This window comes from Scardinius erythrophthalmus (genome assembly GCF_964197995.2).
Source record: "Scardinius erythrophthalmus genome assembly, chromosome: 4".
NCBI lineage: Eukaryota > Metazoa > Chordata > Actinopteri > Cypriniformes > Leuciscidae > Scardinius > Scardinius erythrophthalmus.
The window spans coordinates 3,711,169-3,731,444 of record NC_138224.1 but is presented as its reverse complement, the minus strand read 5'-3'; the positions used below and the strand labels follow the sequence as shown (position 1 = coordinate 3,731,444).

The 20,276-nt window shown below is 38.1% G+C and overlaps 1 protein-coding gene across 5 annotated transcripts in view; it reads right to left on the bottom strand.

The window, feature by feature from the left end:
- The window catches only part of osbpl8 (oxysterol binding protein-like 8), a 76,850-nt gene extending 57,620 nt beyond the window's left edge, over positions 1-19,230 (bottom strand). For 3 of the 5 annotated variants that reach the window (XM_081364135.1, XM_081364136.1, XM_081364138.1), the window contains exon 1: positions 18,885-19,230. The gene's annotated coding sequence lies outside the window, so the exon portion shown is untranslated. The remainder of the gene's footprint in view (positions 1-18,884) is intronic. The other 2 variants (XM_081364142.1, XM_081364141.1) reach the window with 2 other exon arrangements.
- Positions 19,231-20,276: the final 1,046 nt, after the last annotated feature.

Genomic DNA, 20,276 nt, shown 5'->3' with positions numbered 1-20,276 from the left:
TTTTGATCTATAATTAGCAAAGTAGGTCATGAAGGGGAAAAAACGATGGAGAGAAAGCAGAGGCGGTCCAGGAGGCCTCGTAGACTGTGAATCTGTAACAGTGTGATGTGATGCGGCTCAATTTACACCCTTAAACTGACCTGACATCCTTGCCTTTTTATTGTGTGCATATATTAATGGTCAAAAGTTTGGAATAATTAAAAAATTTTGATGTTTTGAAAGATATCTCTTATGCTCACCAAGGCAAAAACAAATCCGGTTTCCACAAAAATATTAAAGGTATAGCGGAGGATCTTTCCGAATTTTAGATAAGACCCGCCCTCTCCGCTTTTTGAAAAGTTTGACTGATTCGCCAGAATGATTGAGAATTAGGAGGACCAATAGTATAGGTGATCCACCCGGAAGTAAAAAATCCTCCGCTATACCTTTAAGCAACATAACTTTGACAATAAGGGACATTATTCATATCTAGGCACCAATAATAATGAATAATAACTGAGCAGAAAATCTGCATTTTAGAATGATTTCTGAAGGATCATGTGACACTGAAGACTGGAGTAATGATGCTGAAAATGCATCTTAAATTAAGAATAAATTCAGGAATATTTTAATATACATAAAAAAAATAAACAGGTCTTTTAATTTATAATAATATTATGCAAAAATAAATAAATATTCAATTTCATTTTTGATAAAATAAATGCAGCTTTGAGCATACAAGACTGATGTTTCAAAAACATTAAATATTTCACGTTTTTCACCAGTTTGTCAACTCTTCCCCATTCCGGTCTCAGACAAAGATGTACAATAGTTTGAGAGTCACAGCTTACTGACTACTCAACACAATGTGTGTGTGACTTCTAGAGAGGCCTTGTCAAATTAACACTCCGCTGCGGGACGCAAAACCTCAACCAGAAAGTGGTAGGCAACTGTTCTTCTGAACCAACATTCATGCCTCTTCAATCTGAATATGAATAACAACTGCTGGGAAATATCCAGAGCCTGTGGCTGGAACACATCGGCTGGAGATAATGGTCCGCACACACACACACACACACACACACACACACACACACACACACACACACACACGCACACACACACATGCTGCAGACCAAAGGGAATAGAAACAGTTGCAGGCGCGACTTCAAAGGAAACTTCAATGCATTTGTGAAACACAAAGCCGGTGCAGGTGAAAGGCTGTGGAGGGACGCGCTGGTCTGAGAACAGTGAAGTCCAGCTACAAGCAGCAGAGAGGAATATTTAGCTCTCTAAACGCCCCTCTGTTTATTTAACACCTACTCTGGCCTGTTAGCGTGCTAATTTCAGTCACCGAAAGCACAAACCTTCAGATTTTCTGGTCAGGTAATATCGATAAAATTCAATATTGAATACATGCATTTGCTCTGAAATGGCACAAATAAATAAATAAATAAATAAAGGAACCCATATTGATCAAACGGTCACTGTAGTAAATTCACTTCAAAATGTTAAATTGTAAAATACAATAAAATGCAGTTACAAAAATAATCAAGACATGTTTTCCACAATGTTTTTCAAAAATTGACCAAGGAAGAATATATATATATATTTTTTTATTTAAATGCACCAATATAATAGCAATAAACAGCAATATTTACCTATAAAAATAAAAAAACAATGCCACCATGAGATCAAAACAAACTGATTCCCCTAAATGAATCAAACCTCCCAAATCATATATTAGAGACACTATTAAAATATCTCTCGTCTTAACACTCTCAAGTCATATCACAAAAACTGAGTGCTGTTGTTTGACCTTAAAAAGCAATCTGAAGCACCAAGTGGATGAAGAACAGTCCCCGAAGGCTGTTTCTTCTTATTGATCCCTCAATGCAATTTTCCAAGGACATTTATTCTTTACTTGAGTTATTGACGTCCTGTCAGGCTGTAGAAACAGTGGCGTATGACAAGAACTAGCTGGTTTAGGTCAGTGGTCACCATACACTCTGAAGATTTTGTATGTTTTCCTTATCAAACACACCTGAATAAACTTGTTAGTAGAGACTCCAAGACCTGAAATGAGTGTATCAGATAAGAGAGACAAGAAAAATGTGTACAAAAAAACGCACTTTGAGGCCACAAAAGAGGAAGCACGAGGATCAAGAAATGCTAAAACTGGAATATTTGCAGAAGTAAAACCACAATGGGCGTTGGGTGAAATAAACCAAAAGAGAGCAGGACAACAAACAACGTAGTTTCAAAATCATTCCTTAATTAGCTTTGTGATTTCACACTGAATAATAAAGCAAACATACAAAACCTTTATGCAAATTTCCCACAGACGACTGTAGCGTAAGTCTAGACGTCAGCCTGTGACCGTCAACACTCCCACGCTCAATCTGTGTGAACATACGTGACAAACTCTGAGAACTTCATGGGACACGTCGAATCTGTGACAGATACAGATCGCTGTGGTGAGAGAGCATGTCCAACCCACTGCCACAGCAGAGCAGTGAAAACATTAGGGTAGACGGTCTAATTTGATTCAATCTGCATGACCCAGTTTCTCTGCATGCTGGAGGGTTTCGTCTTTAACAGCACTAACTCTACAGACGGTTAACGCGCATCTGCTTATGGTTTAGGCCCTGTTTACACCTGGTATTAAGATGTGTTTTTGGTTGATCGGATCAAAAGTAGACGAGAGTCACGTGTTTTAATCCGCCTCTTTTGTCCACTTTCATCCACTTCTGTCCTGATTTCTTCGAGGGGACTCAGGTAGAGCTGGGTATTGACACAAATTTCACAATTCGATTCGATTTTGATTATTTTGGATATCAGGTACAATCAAGCGGCAACATTCTGATCTGAAAAATGAAGCCTACCCGGAAGTGCGAAAAACTGCAATACATTGAAAATCTGCTTGGGCGAGGTCCCAAAAGGGAGCAAATGTCCATAGCCCCCATGTTAAAATGTCCGTTTTCACAGCATAAATTTATGTTTTTACAGGTTGGTCCCATGGACTTTTATTCGATAGGTTCCGAGTGCCTGACAACCATGAGGGCTGTGAATTTTTTTCTAACTCGTTAGTTTAGATCGTATTTAGATATAAAATGTATGACAATAAGGGCGTGGTTAACTTTGATTGACAGCTTGATTGACAGCTGACAAGGCAGCGCCACGGAGAACATAAGCGCCATTTTTTAATACAGTTGACATATAATACTACTGTTTCTGTATCATGAAATGTAGTTTTAAGAGTTTTCAGGCGAGAATGTAGTTGTTTAAAGCTCAAATCTGTGGTTTATTTATAAAGATTTATGAAAATTGTATCCAGTTGTGAGATCCAGCGATGACCGGGCGCTCGGCGCTCATGTACCCCGCCTGGAACAGCCTTTCCTCGGCTAGTCGGTCTGAGGTTTGCCGCGGACTCTGGCGTCTCTGTAGTGGTTAAACATGAGATATAATTCGTCTTGTCTACATCTAACGGGCGATTTTTGGTCTCGTAAATCTATAATTTGTTCCCTGGCCAATCGTTTTGGCTGAGGGGAAGTTTCATAACTTTATAAGCTATTTAACTTTACCGTTGTATGGTTAGTAGAGATGCGCGGATGGGCTATTATTTCATCCGTCCGCCATCCATCCAGTCACGTCACGTGTTTTAATCCGCCTCTTTTGTCCACTTTCATCCACTTCTGTCCTGATTTCTTCGAGGGGACTCAGGTAGAGCTGGGTATTGACACAAATTTCACAAATCGATTCGATTTTGATTATTTTGGATATCAGGTACAATACATTGAAAATTTTCTCGAGGAAAACAAATCTCTTAACTATTATTGAAAAACTATGGGAGTCAGTTGTAGCCTATAGGCTTCATTAGCCTACTAAAATATTGAAGATAAAAATTAACTGATTTGTATAGAAACACTTAAAATACACTTATTTATTTTTATAATAATAAAGTTATATGAAATTATATAAAATTTTAAATGGTGGCTGTCATAAACACTTTCCAGATTTATTCAAACATGCATTAAATATTGAAGAACATTAAAAATTATAATGAATAATGTAATTTGGTGCATATATTTAACAAAATGCTCCTCTCTAGAGTTAATTTTTCTAGCTGAGTTTATGGTCACTGGATATGTTTTTTCTGAGGTAAATGTGACGTTATATGACATTGTTTATTAACGTCTTTCCACGGTTGAAACACTGATTGAGCGATTCCATGTGACATGATTTCGATAAGTTGTACTCTGTCTTTTAACACACTTTCAGATGCTCATTCATGTTTATTTTGCGCGGTAACTGGTGTTATTAAGGCGGAAGAGAAGATCATGTGCTTCTCTAGAGCTGAGCCAGAGCGATCTCACGCCACAGCGCCAACATGGTAATTATGTTTTTGAATTTCGTAAGAAAATGGACGTAATTTGAAACCTGAGACTTTGTTTTATATCAATAATAACAAAGCACAAAGATTATTGCGATTTATTGGATGGGATGCGCGCAACAATGTTCCATTCATTCATCAACTGAAAACAGGATGACTAATCCATTCTTGGGATTTAAGAATCGATATCGTTTCGTAAAAATGAGAATCGATTAAAATCGAGAAATCAATATTTTTAACCCAGCCCCAGACTCAGGGGAGGGTCTATGTATGGGCTAACGGATGAAATAAGCTCCCGCAATTTACATATGAACATGACCGGAGCCGACGGGAAAACACACAGAGAGAAGCAGCTTAAAGCCCCTTTCACACAGCGCATTGATCCCTGGAAATTGCTGTAAAATTGCTAGAGTGCCTTCTGTGTGAACGCAAACACGTCCCGGGATTGATGCCGGGATGGGGACCTAGTAACATAGCTGGGATCAGTCCCGGAACGCGCCCTGTGTGAACAAAAGCCAGGACCAATGCCGTAAGGGGTGTGTCGTAGTGATGACGGGAGTTATCACATCCTGACGTCACGTGTCTTTACGGGATGTGTGTGAACGCACTCACAGATTACGGAAAATCACTGGCAGTATGAATGAACCAAAATCACTGGCGATCCCGGGACACATTATCCGTGTATTTTCCAGAATCTCTGAGTGAAAGGGGCTTTAGTTTTTGCTCTGACAGACACAAGATCAGACGAACACTGTGAGTGTGTGTTAGAAATCAGGAATGGTGAGAGAACATTGTGCTGGGTGCGTTTTTTCATCTTCAAACCAAACTTGGGTCTTCAGCCGACAAAGTGTGTCAGACAAATCCCGTCTGGCTAGAGCTCTTCCCATAATGTTTAGGCATTATGTCAGTAGGCGGCGTTTTGCAGCTGTTTGAACACATTCGACCACATGAGCGTTTACACTACGAGAGCAATCCGGTCGAATGCGTTTTCGACAACATCTGAATGTGGTCGAAAGTGGACAAGCTCAAAGCGTTTAAGACCCCGTTTACACCTGTATTTAGTGATCGGATTGATGAAAACATTTCTTAATACCAGGTGTAAACAGGGCCATAGTTTTAGAGATGGAGTTAGGCTAGGTTTACACTAAAGCCCTATTCGGGCGGGACTAGTTTAACATGTAGAGGTGGGGTAAAGTAATAATTACCAGAGCTTCTCTGTGATTTTAGTCCCGTCCGAATGTGCATCTCAGTAATCATTACGGACAATGTCAGAAAAGATTACAGCGACTTTTACCTTCAGTAAAAAGGTCCGGAAAAATGACCTCAGGTAATACTAATCCCGCGCGTAGAGACCCGCTGTAAATATGCACGTAAATATTCTGTCATTCCCTGTTTAAAAGAAGTTTTCCACAGTTTTTCAAGTATGGAGACGCTTGGAAAAGCATCAGTTGCGTTCTAGACGCTGGGACGAGTCTGTGGCAAAACTCAAGTGTTTTACACACACCATTTAGATCAGAAAGAAGACCGAAAGCACTTGTTAGAGGCACGAAACTTCTTTTAGCGTTAAGTGCCTATTACCAACACAATCCAATCCGAAGTTAATTAATACATCGTTCGACCGGACATAACCGTTTTATATATATAAATATAGGTTATATGTGTTTGCGCACGTGATATCAGGAAGTAACATAATACACACATGATGACAGGAGAGTGACGGCGATGCACAAACCGAGTTACTCTCCCACTTCTGCTAGTTTTACTGAGATATCTTATCCCGTGCGAATTGGCCTTTAATATTACAGACGTCCTGTGGTAAAATAACATTACTCCATCTACCCTTGTAAAGTTAATACCGTCCGAATAGGGCTTAACACTTAATACTTGATGGAAGTCATGTTTATCATGAACTTTAAAACCTCAGATTGCTTGAAATTAGTTTCAGACATATAGGGTTAAGAGCATCCCGTTACATTCATATGGACAAACATATGCATACGCTCTGAAGTGCAAGATAATAAGTGATAAAATTCACTCCTAACAACTCACTTTAACAGTGAGTTAAAACCCAATCCACAACAGGAACCAATAACTATATTATTCCACTAAATAAACAACCATAAAAAAAGCTGCATGTGATTCATTTGAGTGCTTGATTACTTTACTGAAAGACAAACTAATAAGTCTCAACTCTTCAACACAATCTCTCTCCATTATTGTGCTGTTCCTCTCAGTGTGTGTGTGTGGCCCAGGTGGCAGCAGTAGATAAAAGGTGTGTTTTTCAGTAAAAATATCTTCTTTTCACACGTCTCTACCCAGACTCCCTCTGAGCTCAAGCAACTCATCTACCCACCGAGACACTGAACAAACCACCTCGTATCACACACACACACACACACACACACACACACACACACACACACACACACACACACACACACACACACACACACACACACACACACACACACACACACACACACACACACACACACACACACACACACACACACACACACACACACACACCACACACACACACACACACACACACACAGTCCCATATGGATTCACACAACCACAGAGGCTCACATGTTCATTTAGATCAGAGCCTGGAATTTTTGCTTAATGAGTCATATTGAGCATAACTGCAGCATTGTTCCTCTAAAAACCACTAATAATGCAATTAAACAAGCTGGTATTTTAAGATTTATATATAAATATGTGTATATATGTATATAAATCAGATGCACAAAACACATTTACACATATATATATATTTGTGTGTGTTTTGGGCATCTGATTTATTCATTTATATTATATATATATATGAAGAGTTCAGATGCAAAATCCTCTAAGTGCCATCTGAAATTTTCTTCTAGAATGATCATTTTTTTAAGCTTGTATATTTAAGTTCAGTAATTTCACTTAAATGACAATTAATAGGTCATTTACATTGCCATTTAAGTAAAATTACAGAATTTGAATATACAAGCTTGATAAAAATGATCATTCTAGAAGAAAATTTCAGATGGCACTTAGAGGCTTTTGCATCTGAACTCTTCATATATATATATATATATATATATATATATATATATATATATATATATATATATATATATATATATATACACACACACTACTATATATTATGTATAGAATTATACATATAATTCTATACATAGAATAATTATACATAGAATATTACATATAAATGAATGTATTTATTTTATTTATTATTACTAAATATTTTATTAATATTTTTTATTTATTAAATATGTATTATTTAAATTATATATAATTTAATAAATATAATAAATACATATATATATATATATAAAGTTATATATATATATATACACACATATAATATATAAATAAAATTATATATATATATATATATATATATATACATATATATATATGCAAAACTATTTTTCATTAAATCTATTATGTATACAATTATATATGAATACATTTTTTATTATGATTAATTATTGAATATTTTATTATTAATTATTATATATATACTAAATAAAATTATATAGCCTATATATACACATACATACAAACACAATTTATTTTCTTTTTATGTTTCGTATTTTTATATCTTCTATCTAAAGTGATTTCCAGCAACGTCCCGTCTTCCTCAAGGCCCGGGTGCTGATATGCATGAACCGCTTGAACCTTCCTCCTCTCAGTTCGGCTCACCGCTCGCTCTCTCCACAGAGCCGATGATGTGCCTGTCAGCACGCCGATGTCACTCTCGTGCTTTCTCATTCTCCTTCTCTTTTCAGCACCAGGCTTAGACAGATTAGCGGGTCAGATCGGTGTTACTAGGGAGAAGTCTCTGCCCACATCAGAGCGGGTTTCCATGACGTAACCTCATCAGTTAGACACCCTGATGGTTCCCGTGAAGCGTTCTTCAAAAACGACTGTATTCCCGTCTCCCACCCCTGAAGCACTTACAGAGCACGCAAAACCGCTAAGCCGAGGGATAAACAAGTGTCGACTAAATCTAATTCAATCTTATAATGAACAGACCACTAGACATCTGTTATATGACTTTAATTGGCTTAACTTCCTAGACTTTCTAGTGTTTTTGTACCAGGAGACGAGGAGTAACTTCTCCCAAAGATTAGGATTTGTACAAAAAAAAATGTGTGAGGAGGAGTTATGCACCAAAGTTTAATACTTAGCATTAAATCTTAAAATTTAACAAATGCTTGACGGCTACACTTTATTTTAAGGTGCCATTAATTATATATTTAAGTACTGAGTAATATTAAACAACTACATGTACTTACTATAGGGTTAGAGTAGGATTAGGGTTTGGTTGAGGGTTAGTTGCCTGTAATTATGCTGTTATTACTATGGTAAGTACATGTAACAAGGATACTGTAAAATAAAGTGTTATCTGCTTGACTAACAACGAATTAAAAGACAAAAGGTAGGAAGAGGAACTAAAACGTATTGGTCTGAAGTAAGAGAAGCAGATTAATAGCTTTTTAAAAGTTTCATGCAGCGAAACGAGGCTCTTCTAGTAAAGTTATTATCATCATTCAGGTGAACTTCCACGTATGCCAGAAGGCAGAAGTTTGAGATAACAAAAATCCCCCGCCCTGACAGACATCCAGGCGACTTGTGACATCAACATGTGACATTTTTATGAAATTCATTTAATAATAGAGCCGGGAAATGTAATTATGTAATAAGAGCCACACAAAAGCCAAACTGCGTCGTACATCCTTCACCTCCGGGCACCAGCTGCAAATACTCCCTCCAAATAACAGCCTCTTCATCCTTTAATATTCAATTAGCGAACGTGCACATCTTAAAGTGGCCTGAGCGTGTTTTCAATTAAAGAGAATTTAAACCTCTGCCCGAGGCGAAGCAATAATCTACACAGACTAAAGACAGACGGCGAGAACAACAAGCAACCCTCTGCGTCAAAGTGTCAGTGATGTGTGTAAAGGCCACACAAAACTCTATTATTCAGTGCAGAATAGCAGTCATACCAACCCATCATCAAAACGAGCGAGTCACACCCAAAGTAAAGCGCTCAGCGCACCACCAGCCTTCTCACTGCTTGATGACATCTGCTCTGTGCACTATTTTTAATGCAACTTCACCATATCCTATGTGGTTTTAAAATTCTGGTTTAACTAAAGGTTGAGACCCATTTATTATTAGGGCCGTGCAATTAATCGAAATGGTTATTCGTAATAAGCTCACGATGTGAGAGCATGCATGATTTCTAAACCATAGAAAGCATGATTTTTTCCACCAACCCCCTCTGTGTGCAATCAGGACCAATCACAACGCAGCATCTAGTGCCAGAACAGAACAACAAAACCAAACAGGGGGATTCACAAAGATTTTTAAGGAGAATTTAGGAGCAACTCCTAAAAATAATGGGCGTGTCACTCGTAACTTTAGGACTCCTAATTTTTTTGACTAGGAGTAATTCATGAAGCATTTTAGCCCTAAAAGTAGCACCTGGGACAGCTTAAAAGAAGTCGAGAGGACTCCTAACTCACTAAGACCTATTCACGGTGCAATGTTTTGAAATGCGTATGCGGCGGCGACAGGAGCTTCCAATCGCGAGGGAACAATTCTGCATTGTAGGCATAACTAGGGATGCAATAACGCCACCAACAACAACCAAAACTAGGCTACTCATTGCATGTAAACTAATTGTAACGTTTCATTGTGAATCAAATTAAAATGTTCTTCTCTTTGCAAACGTAGGCAGAGGCATATAGTGACAGATTAATTCAATAATGTTGCAAAGATATTGCATCAATCCATATGTTTCATTAGGCTACTAGGCTATTTGTTTTGCCTTACTCTTTATTCATTTAGGTTATTTATTCAGTTATTCATCATCTTCCGTCCTTCGCACTACTTGTGTAGAGGAGAGGAGGAGTTTGGAATCATTCCCGCGTTACAATCATCAGCCAATCAAGGTGGTCACTTCAGTCAAGCTCGTGCATGAGTAATGACGTCATCCATAGCAACGAAGACTCACTCTTAGTTTAGGAGTTGTCATTTTTCTTTACTAAGAGTAGGTCTGAAAGGCGTTGTGAATAACTTTTAAGAGAAAACTCCTAGCTAGAGCGATTTAGGAGTACTCCTAGTGGTAAGATAAAATGCTTTGTGAATACGGCCCCAGAAAAGAACGTGCTAACCATTATGACAAATTAAATAAATAAATACGTTCAGAAAGCACGGACACAGGGAAGATGACTTCAGGGAAGGATACAGACTTTCATGGATGTTAATGGTTCTTCATGGAGCCACAGGCCTTGTTTACACCTGGTTTTAAGATGCGTTCTGGTCGATCAGATAGACGAGAGAGACACAATTCCCGTGTTTTTATTTATTTATATTTTCAATTCCTGATAATAAACATGCCAGAATGAGAACATGAAAACACGGATGAAATCAACTACCCACCTACCAATCCATCCCACCCTACTGTCTCTTTACAATGGGGTACATAATGGATAGATAAGTCAACAGAAAAACAGCCACAGGAATAATAAAACATAAAAAAAAAACAAGAAGTGGGAAAAAGTGTTAAGGTATTCAATCTGAGTCCTGATCATTGCTTTGCACAATATACTTGGAGACCTTCTCAGCAGCTCTAGTCACAATTCTTGTGTTTTAATATAGAATTGTATTAAATTATTAAATTAATAATTTAATTTCTTCAAGGGGAGGGACTATGAGCAGGTAAATGTATGGGCTTTTTCAGACCTTTCAATCTAACGGATGAAATAAGCTCCCGTATAATTTACATATAAACGCAAAAGGAGACGACGGTAAAACACACAGAGATCATCAGCTTTAGTTTCTGCTCAGACAGACACAAGATCAGCCGAACGCTGTGAGTGTGTGTTAGAAATCAGGAATGGTGAGAGAACATTGTGCTCGGCGCGTTTTTCATCTTCAAACCAAACTTGGGTCTTCAGCCGACAACGTTTAAATACCGTCATGATCCGATCGACCAAAACGTATCTATTTTTTTTTGAGGAAGCTCCTCTTTCTGTGCCTCTCCTCACAGTCGGCCGTGTTCCCTACCGTTCACCTCTGCGAGTGATATATATTTAGTCCAGCCCACAGAACACGTCCAGGAGCCCCTAATAACAGCCCTGAGCTGAGAATCTGAGCCACGCGGGAGAGCAGGATTCCTTCAGACGAAACGAAACCTCATTAACACGACAATCAAGTATCCTCCCCGTCCCTCGGTCAAACTAACTAACACTGACCTCTTAACCAGAGGGTAAAACACAGCTGATTTTAGACTTGATCTTATGTTTGAAATCTATTTTTAACAACCAAATGAAAAGCATTAGGTTTAGGTCATTCTCAAGGAGAAAACAATAAAAGTGAGACTTCCTCTTCTGTTCTTTCTCTTTCAAGCATCCCAGCCAAAGCCTCAAGCTATAAGCAATGACAGTATATTTAACAAAGTGCATTGCAGCAACACGTCTCTCCTTTCTGCACAGATTAACCAGTCAGGGCACGATCACTAGCACACAGAGGAATGTTTTGTTGGATTAATTTTTCATGCAGGATATATATTGCTAACAAGGTAAGAGTCTCATTTATGCCCCATTAGTATCACCAAACAGAATTTACAAAACAAAAATAAAGTTTCAAACACTCTTCCGGTCAGATGAACTGGTAACTAATACTAAAACTATTAAAAACGTTGTTCATTTAAATAAGACAAAAACCTAAATTAAATTAAATTAGAAATGTTGAAGCACCAAAATATTATTATTTACTACTGGTCAATTATTGGTTATTATTTATTAGTAAGTTAACCAAAAAGGATTAATCAACTATTCAGAAAATAATCAATGGATTAAGATTATATAGAATGGGGGGATATAGAATTAGATTATTCCATTAATAATAATAACAAAAAAATAAATAGAATAATCGATCGAAAATAGTGTTCAAATGGTATATACTGTATGTCCAGAGATTTTTGAGATTTTGCACGCGACGGGACACTAATTCGTAGAGCGAGATGTCGCACCTCCATTTTTCCTGCATCCATTACATATGTGGGTATGCAAGTTTTGGGTATGGGTATCCACATAGGTTTGGTTATGTTTGGACACACAAATCTTATATGATCACTTGTAATTAATAGTGCCGACAGTCTGGCTGAAAAGCTCTGATTTAAGAGAAAAAAACCCTGATTTGCCTTCAATCTGAACGCAGCCGGTCCAGCATGTCTGTCCAGAAACACATTATTCACTGACATCCCGGCTCTGGGTTACTGTTCTGTCCACACAAGCTCTGTAAACTGGAGGAAAGTCCACACCATTAACCTCAGCTGACGCCACAGCACAGACCGAGCAGCCGGCACAATAACAGACTCAAGAAAAGGCATGCCGTGTGCTTATAAATCAAACCACTCATGACCCCGAGGCTGTGTTGCACAAACGTCCCATCTTAAGTTTCTAGTTCAAATCTGGCCCTTGATCCTCATTTTGTCCAAGATTTTGTTGAAAACCTTGTGTGTCCATTTCAAAAAATGGTTGTGGCTTTATAAATGGTCAGACACTTGCATGTGTCATTATATTATTAACATTTTACCAAACTCAAGCTCATATGGAGTTCAAATGTCAGACATCCGTGTTTTGTCCGTCATTAGAAGGGCCGCATCTGAGGCAGTAAGTGCATTGTGTAACGTTTTCATCAACTTACAGGTAATAAAGTTTACTGTAGGTATCAGGAGCTCATTCTGTCATTTGGCCAACATCTCGTTATAAAAGACGAAGTGCTTTGCACAGGCTGTTCAAGACAGTATTAGCTATGACTCGATGACAAATGCTAGACTAAGACACTCTTCTCAAATACATAAAACACACACACATAGATATATACACACATTCACGATGGAGGAGGGGTGGGGTTATGAGATTTGACTGACAGTTTGAGGATCCAATGGAGTTAAGAGGTTCAGCCACAAACTCTTTTTAATACTTTTCATTGGTTAAATATTTGCAAAAACTTCAGACAGACGTAAAGGGTTACCAATAGTAATGATTTATGGGGAAAAAATATAATAAAAATTACTAAATATGGAGATATGACAGTCATAATAATTATTTATAAAAAATACCTTGGCCAGTGGCCAATGAACAACCACCTAGTATCCACAAGACTCTTCACTTCTGCATTAATTTAGCTTATACTTTAAACTTGGCATTTTGCTCTGGAAATATTGTTGGCTCTTATGAGAAATTGCTTGTGGTTAATTATGCTCTTTTGTAAATCACTTTGGCTAAAAGCATCTGCTAAATAAATAAATAAATAAATGCAAAAGTAGCACAGGCAAGAACCAGTCACATTTCTACTCATGTAGATAAAACGTTTCTATTACATTAAGCACTTCATCTCAGCCAGGGTTTGAATCAGATTATATGTTGTGCATTTCCTGTTTTAAGAGTTTCGACATCAACATGAAACAGGAAACAGCTTCTGTTCTCACCTGATGTCTGCATCATTTCTTACAATGAAGCATTTCGAGCACGTCACGGTGTGTTTATGAATCTACCCGTCACATAACAACACACAAATCGTCTTATTAAACAGCTAGAGAGCTTTGATTCACACATTTTCCACAGGCCAGTTTCACTCTCTCAAATCATGAAACGCAGCTTCAGATCTCAGACGCCCCTTCACAGGTTTGACATTCAGAGTCTTGTGAAGGACACGAGAAACCATAATGAAGCTGACGGATTTAATGAGGATTAAATCTCCATTTGAGTCGGTATTCAGGCAAAACTGAAGGCAATATGTAGAGATTACGGCCACAGCCTTACGGGCGTCCGTGTCAGCAGGACGGATCATTAATATAAACGAAGCGTTGCAGTGACTCTGCCGGGGTGCCGAGGGTTTGCACCTGAGCACATGCCTCATGACCAGCCCAAAATAGCTGTGAATTTGTATGCTGGACATTACCATTTGGTACTAGAAAGATTCAATTGTTAATTGTTAACAAACTTGCCTTTGAATGATTCAATACAAGTAGATATGCACTGTTCGACAGGCCGTGTTTTATTTTATTTTTTCAAATTTGGCCTATCTCTGTTCTGGACTCTGTACATAAACAGCAATGCAATCATTTCCCCAAATGTTCATGTGTGTGGAAATATTACGAAGTCTGTAAACAGGACGTTCGCAGGCCAGACAGGACACTTAAAAGAGGAGAGAAGAACAGAAAATACTGTCCCAGGCACAGCTAGATCACTGTTCATGCTGTCTGAAATATTGGATGAAAAATATACATACTGAATTTAGGCTGGGGGTTTATATGAATGTATCTCTGAAGGAAACTGACTGTCTTCAATGCATAATGCTCTTACCTCCATATAAAGTAGAGTTTATAGGCACAGTGGTGTTTTTGCTTAAACAAAGATAAAAATAAAATAAAAAAATCAGCAACCCGTCTCTGATTCAGTCCATTTGCTTGTAAAAATCATGATCGGTGCATCACTAATTACAAGAGTCGTTTGTTGTGAATGGGACTACACTGGTCACGCTGTACGTTTGCTGAAGTCCAACTATTAACCTCAGTTTATCAGATCTTCTAGCTTCCAATTAGCCTGGTTAAAACCAGACCATTCTCAGTAGTAACTGAGTTATGGTCTGGCAAAGCTTCATTAATAACTCATTTCCAAAGGGGCATCACCAATGGACGTCGCTCAAATGCCTCTGGGCACAATTGGATTGACCTAAAACTCCTAAAACCAATCAGAGATCGTCATGTGTAAAGCCATATGCTGCGTCCCTAAGTTACACTACGCCATATGTACTCTTTAAGTGAAGAAAATGTATTTACTTTTGAATGTGTAGCAAAAAAGTAGGCAAGCTTTGGGACATACTACTTCGTCATCTTTATCGGACGGATCTGTCGCGTGCATCCCGTCATGTAAACTGCCCTGTCAATCATCTTGCCACAGTTAAAATCCTCTATTAAATCTAATTTAAAGGGTTAGTTCACCCAAAAATGAAAATTCTGTCAGTAATTACTCACCCTCATGTTGTTCCAACCATGTAAGTCTTTCGTTCATCTTCAGAACACAAATTAAGATATTTTTGATGAAATCTGACAGAATTTTGACTCCTCCATAGGCTTCCAGTGTGACCGAAACTCACCGACCCAGAATAGTTATTAAAACATCGTTAAAATAGTCCAAGTAACTACAGTGGCACTACATTAAGTTTATCATGCGACGAGAATACCTTTTGTGCGCAAAAACAAACAAAAATAACGACTTTATTCCACTTTTCATTTCCTTCTCTCTGGGCCTCGTAGTGTTTTTGCGCTGCGCGTCTGTGTTGCACGTCATCACGCAACACACACATGACCGGCGTCGGCCAATAGTGAGCCTACGTGGTGACGTGTAACACAGACGCGCTGCGCAAAAACACTACGCGAACCAACTAGACATCCAGAGAGAAGGAAATGAATAGTGGAATAAAGTCGTTATTTTTGTTTGTTTTTGCGCACAAAAAGTATTCTCGTTGCTTGATATACTTAAGATTGAGCCACTGGAGTCACTTGGACTATATTAACGATCTCTTTAATAACTTTTCTGGGCCAGCAAGTTTCGGTCACACTGGAAGCCTATGGAGGAGTGAGACATAGCTCAGATTTCATCAAAAATATCTTAATTTGTGTTCTGAAGATGAACGAAGGTCTTACGCGGTTGGAACAACATGAGGGTGAGTAATTACTGACAGAATTTTCATGTTTGGGTGAACTAACCCTTTAATTTCCTACCGTTTCGGAGAGAAATATAGTAGCACGTTCATCTGCCAGTGGGTCTTTCATGGAGACTGTCCTCATGTGTTCGCAATTTGAATATAATAATGCTTTTAAAAGTTGATGCGCTTCACCAACGGACGTCGCTCAAATGCCTCTGGATAGGCTAGACCTAAAACCAATCAGAGCGATCGTCATGTGTAAAGCCCGCCTCAACGTTTCTGATTGGTGCCTTGATTTGTCGGCATGGGGAAATGGACTTGAATGAGCCAGACTTACTTGCAGAGCAAATCTACATTTGCCGGAAGTTGTCTGGGTTTTCCCAGGCCAGCTTCCAATATAAAATGTTATGCAATTGCATCCAGAAATAGTCGGACAACGATTTGGATCCTGTCCTCAGCTGCTAACACTATGCAAAATAAGACGACAAACACACCAGCAGCGTCAATAACGCACAACAACGCAGGAATGGAAACTCTATTTGACATGCAAATGACGATCACTGTCTCTCGCAATGTTGCACATCCACACTTTCCTACGAAGCAAACAATCTGTAGGGAAATTGCTGATGAATAATGTGGCGACAATGACCATAAACATCACGTTCTTCTGAAGTTCGGATCCTGAACACAGATCTCTATCAGAGTCTGAAGACATCATATACAACGGGTTTAGGATGACGTGTTTAGAGAGCAGTTACTGCTAATACTTCTCCTTTAAGATGCACTCTCTTCTATTGGGCTTTGTTACAACACACACACACACACACACACACACACACACACACACACACACACACACACACACACACACTGGAAGTGTTACAGGTGCTACACCTCACATTTCACAACCTCAATCCAACAATGTGACACAGAAAGCTATGTGGAAGTGTGCGCTCGGGTTTCTGAACGCCTCTGAAGGGGAAAGTGGAAACATGAACCTTTACGCAAAGGTCAAAGATACACACAAAAGCATGATCCGCATCAGGATTCAGGTGTGTATCCGTTCTCGTCTAATCTAAGACATTAAAGCATGAAACAACAAAAACAGGCTAAACTGTGTAAGTTTCGTGGTCAAATTAAATAAATGGCCAAATTGCGTTCATGTTACTGAATACTAATTAACTAGGCCTAGATCATTTTGTCAGGATGTTTCTAATGACATATTTACTGTTATTACATAGTAATTTAGCACTGTGATACGTTGTTATCCATTAATTAGACTACTTTTATGGTAATTAGAGATTAACCACACATCACATAGAAATCATCACACTGGGAAATGGGAAATATTCACACCAGTCGCCAACATGATGTGGTTTACTTTGCATTTCTTTGCCAGAAATGTACAATGGTAACCTTTGCTTTACTATATTTAATAAAAAGTGTCCTTTAAAAAAATTAATCAAAGAAAAATAATACCGTAATAAGCTAGTACCATGCTTTACTGGTGAATGAAGATGGCAATACAATGGTACTTTGCTATAGGCTACATCATGATACGGTTTAATCATATAACATGTCAGTTATATGTCAGGTCAGAGGTCAATCTTCCACCGGTACTCGACTTGTGTACGGCCATTAGTGGAGGCTAGTGATTATAGTTTAGTTAAGTTAGAAATATGGGTATTTTTCCTCACCAAAATGCATCGCTTCTCTTCAGAAGGCCTTTATTAACACCCTGGAGCCGTATGGATTATTTTTATGATGGATGGATCCAATATTTGGGCTTCAAAATCTAAGGTACCATTTAATCCTATTATAAAGCTAGGAAGAGGATATTTTTAATATAACTCAATATACACCTAGGATGGCTTGAGGGCGAGTAAATTATGGGATAATTTTCATTTTTTTGGGTGAACTAACCCAAATTATACCATGAAATTACCATTAAAAATGTCATAGAATGATAAAAAATGTGATACTTGTTATACTGTACAGCCATCCATGGCACTCTTTGAAAAATGGGGTTGTTTGAAGTAGACCCCATTTTTGTTTATTATGATTTCACTTTCATAACAATGGTACTGTAAACTCTGGTTAACCCTTGTAAATATTTATAAAGGACATCTGCATTCCAGATACATATTATTGTTTATATTAGGGACAAAAACAGCCGGAGTGTGTCACGTTAGCTATTACATAACATACATCCTCACTGCAATCAAACCACTAAAAACAATAGATTTGAAGACATTCACATTTAAAATGCACAGAAAATTCTAATCTAAATGATGGAGGATGATCCATACATGCATATGTCCATCAACAAGACCTGCAAAATGCAGACAGTGTTTCAAAACCTAGTTTGCAGCCTAGCTAGACCGCATCAGGGTTGTGTTATAGGTCGAATATAAGGTAACGGTAACTTACATTAAGGAATACCATGGAATATTGGACACTGGCACTACTATGCTTTTCCATGCTATTTTTGGATGGTAATGGTGCACGTGCTGTTGATGACCAACATACAATGTAGGTTGACAGCTGACTGTATTTTGAGAGACAGTCTATATTGCTCAAATATGCTGCATAAATATGCCAATTATTCCCGCCCAAAAACGCTGCACGCGCTGATGATGCTCAAACCTATGGCCCTAACATGTTGTCTAGATAGGCAGCTCACTAGGTTTTAAGACACAGCCGGTAGAGTGCAGTCTACGGGTTATTCGTTCAGAAATGTAGAATTACAGTCAGAAACATAAACACCAACCTTAATTGTCTGAAGTCCTCCTGACGGAAAACACGGGCTTGGGAGAATTGAGAGAATAAGGTAAAATGTGAATTGTGTACGTTAGATTGCGTCGTCTGAGGAGAATCCGTCTGTCAGTCCATCAGTAAATGGGTTAAAACTTCTCAGACGTATTCTGACAGGTACGATCCTACATAAGCAGGGTGGGGGTCTAAAACGCTCTAACTGTGAACCATAAACGCGTTTTGTTGAAATATTAAAGCCATGAAGTGCTATACTACTGCCCGCCTTCGCTCGCACGTCTGTCTTCCTTCTTCAGCGCGACTGTTTATCTGCGATCGTTGAGTTCTGTCTGTCTGCCGCGCTCGAGGGATCGGCGTTCGACTGGGCTAAAAATAAAAAAAACACACACGAGAGCAGGTCTGGAATCAGTTCTTTGAGATGGAACACGCAATGACGTCAGTTTGATATAAACATTCAGGCAGACCGCAGATCAGTTGACTGTTTTTCCGGCTGTTAGGCGGAGCCTGTCACGTATCCAGAGGCCTTTAATAAAAAATAATATTAAAAGTATAACGTGTTGTGAACCTGTAAGGCCCATATCCTTATGTTTCACATGTAACGTATGTGTTTACTGTTTTAAACCGATTTTTTTTAATGGAATGTGCAATACAATGTTACAAAATATTTCACTCGTATATTAGCAGAATAAATTTGGACCTGGTTTAAAGAATCTGAACATTTTCAATCACATAACTTTTGTTTTGGTTAACATGGCATACTAATAAAACATGGAAAGGACTAGAAAAATATATAAGCAATCCAATGCTGCCACCACGTGGTATTGAGCGTCCAAACAGGGCAAAATCAAATATATATATATATATTTTTTTTTCAAAATAAAAATATTTGACGACATTCCATCTGACAGCCATGACGTAACCACGTTGCATTCATATCATTCCATGCACGGAGGATGATGAGCAAAATATTTAGGCAAAAATAAAACTGTTTCATAGATAAGGTTTAAAAAAAAGGATACGCACATGTAGAACAGACTTATTTATATTTATATAAAGTGATAAAGTAGTTTGATGACGTAATTCAGCAACAGTAGTACAGGCTATACCATGTGAATGACATCGGTTTTATGTCCAAATTAAAATTAAATACATTTCTTAGGCATCGGTGTATTGATATAGATTGCTCTTTCTGTGATCTCTGTTTTGATCTTGTAACTATAAGAGCCTGGATTATAATTAAAAGATTCTGGATATTTTATATCGTATGAATTCTGATGTCTCCTTAGTATTTGAGAATGTAATTCTTGGTTTATAAAACAGGAAATATATTTATATTTGATCAATCGTCTCTTTTTTTGGCTAAATATTGTGTACATACACGTTTTAACCT